This window comes from Capricornis sumatraensis, chromosome 16 (assembly GCF_032405125.1).
Source record: "Capricornis sumatraensis isolate serow.1 chromosome 16, serow.2, whole genome shotgun sequence".
NCBI lineage: Eukaryota > Metazoa > Chordata > Mammalia > Artiodactyla > Bovidae > Capricornis > Capricornis sumatraensis.
The window spans coordinates 2,975,208-2,980,502 of NC_091084.1; the positions used below are offsets into that span (position 1 = coordinate 2,975,208).

General features: G+C 37.1%; 1 pseudogene; it reads left to right on the forward strand.

Annotated features, from left to right (window-relative positions):
* The first annotated feature begins 1,099 nt into the window (after window positions 1–1,099).
* On the forward strand, window positions 1,100–2,097 carry LOC138092734 (putative olfactory receptor 4A4; annotated as a pseudogene).
* Window positions 2,098–5,295: the final 3,198 nt, after the last annotated feature.

Below are 5,295 nucleotides of genomic sequence, written 5' to 3' on the forward strand. Positions count from 1 at the left end.
CACTTTGTTTTATGGCAGAAACTAATACAATATTGCAAAGCAACTACACTCCAATTAAAAGAAAAGATTAAATGAAGAAAATTACAGTTCCTTAAAAATCTGATAGTCAAAGAGTCAGACCAAGTAATTGCTGTAGGAAACAATATGCTATAAAATTCTCTATATTTGGTATAGCTCTTTGATAGAGCCAATGAGATTCATGAAAATCAAACAGCATTTGAAACGTGAAAGATTGAATATCTAATACTGTGAACTATTATAATATTAGGGGAATTACTCCAAAAGTTATTTTTGGTGTTATATAAGTCATATTGTAATGGTGTTCACTAAAAACACTATCAATTCAAAGAACTGGGTTGTGGTCTGTTGTTAGTAGTCAGTTTTCTTGTTGCTCAGTTGCTAAGTTGTGTCTGTGTCTGTCTGACTCTTTCCAACTCCATGGGTTGCAGCACACCAAGCTGCCTTGTCCTTCACTATAGTTGATTGTTATTACCAAAGAGGAAATTTCTGGGAAACAGAGATCTTTCACCAGTTTGTCATTGATGGCTTTTGTGTCAAGAACTGATATAATTTCAATAAAGTTCTATTAAATGTATGATTGCTTGTTAGGCCTTTAATTACTCCTCTCTGTAGAAGATGCTCTAAGACATAAAGATATAATCTCTTATAATCCCAACAGAATCATCTGAAGAATAACAGAATTCCCAAATGAAGTCTTCACGGGCTCATTGAAAGAACTCAGTAGATATTTACTACATATGTTTTATGTGCAAACCACCACAGAAGATATAATGATGAAGATGTGTTCCAAAATGTAACAGATATGTTTACAGTCCTGTTCACAATCTCTGTACAGGTCTGGTTCTCCTGAGTTCTTACTTCTGAAACATTCGCTAAGTTGTGGCTGACTCTTTGAGAAAAAATGAACTGTAGCCCACCAGGCTCCTCTGCCCATAGGATTTTTCAGGCAAGAATAATGGAGTGGGCGGTCATTTTCTTCTGCAGAGATATTCCCAACCCAGGGACTGAGCCTGCGTCTCCTGTGTCTAGTGTATTGATAAGTGGATTCTTTAATACTGAGCCTCCTACAGAAGACTAAATGGGATGTAGTAACAAAGTAACAGAATTTATTCTCCTGGGTTTCACTCAGGATCCTGAGGAGCAAATTACATTATTTGTCTTGTTTTTGTTCATCTATCTTGTGACAATGGTGGGAAACTTGCTCTGGACTACCCCTCTCTGGACTACCCATGTACTTCTTCATTGCTTATCTTTCACTCATGGATACAGTTTATTCCACTGCCATTTCACTCAAGTTGATTATAGACTTACCCAGTGGTAAAAAGACACTTTCCTTCCCAGTTTGCATGGGACAGCTCTTTGTAGAACACTTATTTGGAGGGTCTGAGATTTTCCTTCTGGAGATGATGGGTTATGATCACTATGTGGCCATCTGTAAGCGACTGCACTACCTGACCATCATGAAGTGACAGGTTTGTATCCTGCTGCTGGAGGTGGCCTGGGTGAGAGGTCTTGTGCCCTTGATGGTTCAGTTCCTCTTTGTGTACAGACTCCCCTTCTGTGGTCCCAGTGTCACTGACCACTTCATCTGTGACATTATCCATTGTTGGATCTTGCCTGTACTGACACATTGCAGGTCTCAGGGTGGTTGCTAACGGTGGAGCAATCTGTACGGTTATCTTTATCCTCCTGCTAGTATCCTATGGGATCATCCTAAACTCCCTTAGAGCTCACAGTCAGGAAGGAAGGCACAAAGCCCTATCTACCTGCAGTTCCCCCATCACAGTGGTGGTTCTCTTTTTCATTCCCTGTATTTTTATGAGTGTGAGACTTGTTTCCAACTTTCCCATTGATAAATCCATAACTGTGATGTATACCATCATCACTCCAATGCTGAACCCTTTAATATACACTTTGAGAAATTCAGAGGTGAAAAGTGCTATGGCAAAACTCTGGTATAAAAGGTTAACTGTAGGTAAGTATAAGAATGTGTCACCCACACTGAATGTATTTGTTACTAATCCTAAAGCAATAAATGGGCAGTCGATTCTAACAATGGATGATTTAGTCAATTAAATGAACTCTACGAGGAGGTTATTTTCCATTTATACAAAAGCACCCAAAAAGTAGAATTAATCGACTAGAGAATCAACCTAATAGAGAAATTCTTCAAGATGAATAAAAGGCATCTGTGTTTGTGTCATTACCAGAAAAAAATAAAGTTTATCTTTTAACTTAATTTTCTCAGTTTTTATTAAAATCAGACTTTAGAAGAAAGAATTATTTCTTTTCAGAAGCGAAAAACAAGCTAATCTTGAATATATATATATATATATATATATATATATATATATATATATATATATATATATATATATATATATTATCCAAATTAATGGGAGAAAGTCATTTTGGTTAATAGTTAGAACATAGTTCTGATGCAAAAAAAAAAAGTTTTTAAAATTTTAAAGTGTTAAGATTATACTTTCATCATTGTAACTTTCTGTGGATGCATTATGCATTTGCACTTAAGACAATTTCTATTCCTCAAGTCAATGTCTATGTGCTTGCAGTTCAGGATATTACAATTCAGTTCAGTTCACTTGCTCAGTCGTGTCTGACTCTTTGCGACCCCATGAATCACAGCACGCCAGGCCTCCCTGTCCATCACCAACTCCTGGAGTTCACTCAGACTCGCATCCATCAAGTCAGTGATGCCATCCAGCCATCTCATCCTCGGTCGTACCCTTCTCCTCCTGCCTCCAATCCCTCCCAGCATCAGAGTCTTTTCCAATGAGTCAGCTCTTTGCATGAGGAGGCCAAAGTACTGGAGTTTCAGCTTTAGCATCATTTCTTCCAAAGAAATCTCAGGGTTGATCTCCTTCAGAATGGACTGGTTGGATCTCCTTGCAGTCCAAGGTACTCTGAAGAGTCTTCTCCAACACCACAGTTCAAAAGTATCAATTCTTCAGTGCTCAGGTTTTTCACAGTCCAACTCTCACATCCGTACATGACTACTGGAAAAACCATAGCCTTGACTAGACGGACCTTAGTCGGCAAAGTAATGTCTCTGCTTTTGAATATGCTATCTAGGTTGGTCATAACTTTTCTTCCAAGGAGTAAGCATCTTTTAATTTCATGGCTGCAGTCACCATCTTCAGTGACTTTGGAGCCCAATAAAATAAAGTCTGATACTGTTTCCACTGTTTCTCCATCTATTTCAGGATATTTAGACAGGAGAAAATGCTGTGTTTGGCTAAAAATATTTGTGTTTCTCCTTATTATTGTGTTATTTGATATAGGAAAGCAAGGTAACAACTGAGAAAAAATGAAATTTTGAATCATTTATAGTTTCAATAGGGATGCTTGTGGTAATCTTCTATAAAAATGTGTGTATTAAATATTATAACTCCCACCCGTATGTCATTGTCCTGACAGGAACAGATATTAGTCTTCAAAAAAACAACTGAAAGCTATTCACAAAGTTTTAAAGATAAAGAGACTTTTTAAAATGATGATATACCTACTTCTAGCAACAGTGAGAAGTCACTATATCCAAGCTCTGAAGGGGCCAAAGGATGGTAATAGCTATAAGTAAAGAATAAGGTTCATTGACAGGAGCCTTGGCTTGATTAGAGAGGTATGATCACTCCAAATCATGGCTCTTAAGGGAAAGTGCTAGGGGAATTAATACATTGGTGATTTTAAATTTCACTCTCTGATCTCCTATTTGCTCCCATGAGTGGGACCTAGAAGAAGAAGTGAAGTGAAGTTGCTCAGTATTGTCCAACACTTTACAACCCCGTGGACTGTAGCTTACCAGGCCCCTCCATCCACAGAATTCTCCAGGCAAAAATACGGAGTGCATTGCCAAAATGGCAAGTCTGATTGATTGATGTACTTTATAGGCATCAAATTCCTAGGGCCCAGAATAACTTGCAAAGATTAGAATTGCATCTGTAGAAGCAAATGTAGAATGTATCCTTAATGGTCAATTTTTGCTCTTATCTTTCACATTTTGACTATTAGACAAGAAGTAAAACCCTGCGCCAAACATGGGAAATGTACAAGTTCCTTTTACTTCCTTGCCATCAAATAATTTCAACTCAGACATACTCACACCTCATATCTACATTGAAATACAAGCCATCAACATTATTCATGTGCAGTAAAGGTGAAGTCGCTCAATTGTGCCTGATTCTTTGTGGCCCCATGGTAGTAGCCTGCCCCAAGCTCCTCCATCCATGAGATTTTCCAGGCAAGAGTATTGGAGTGGGTTACCATTTCCTTCTGCAGAGGATTTTCCTGACCCAGGGATCGAACCCAGGTCTCTCGCACTATAGGCAGATGCTTTACCATCTGAGCCACCAGGGAAATCTCTAATCCTTTTGCAGTAGAAATCAAATTTTTCTAGCATGACTCCATTGCCAGCAATGGGATTTATCAAAACTACAAATGCCAGCACATTGAATATTTCAATACTGTACTCAATTGTTCATATTTTACCTGTGAAACAAACCAAATGTAAATGCTTAATATATAATACAAATCCACAGATTCTTCATAGAAGAAAACAATGGAAGAATGATTTTCTACATGTCACCTGTTCATTAGTTCTTCAGTAATATGTCTTGAGCTATTTCAAATATAATGTATACACCACTACCTATGTTTTTCAACATTTTCTATCGATCCTAAATGGTATAAACAAGGATGCATACAGTCAGGTTGTTTTTATAAACTTTTGATTTTTCTTCTGTTTTGCATCTTACAATAATGAATACAAGGATACAAAGACAAACGCAGTGGCAAGAGAAAAAAAGAAAAGTGGAAAGGGCTAAAGAAACAAATGGAACAGAACATGTTTCTGAGTGATAGGGAAACATAAGTTCAGTGAATTTCAGAATTATGGGCCCATTGCTTTGCTGTGATGCAATGTGAGATTGCATTTCTGTTTTATATACCACAGAGTGTATGTGTCCATCTCAATCTTCCAATTTACCCCTCCCCAACTATACCCCTCCTTATAACCATCAGTTTATTTTCTACATCTGTAACTCAAATTCTGTTTTGTAGATAAGTTAATTTGTAGTCTTGTTTTATATTCTACATATAAGTGATATATGATTGATATATGATATTTTTCTTTCTCTATTTGACTTACTTCACTCAGTATGACAATCACTAGGTCCATATATGCTGCAGCAAATTACATTTTGTTCATTTTATGGCTTAGTAATATTTCATTATGTATATATATCACATCTTCTTTGT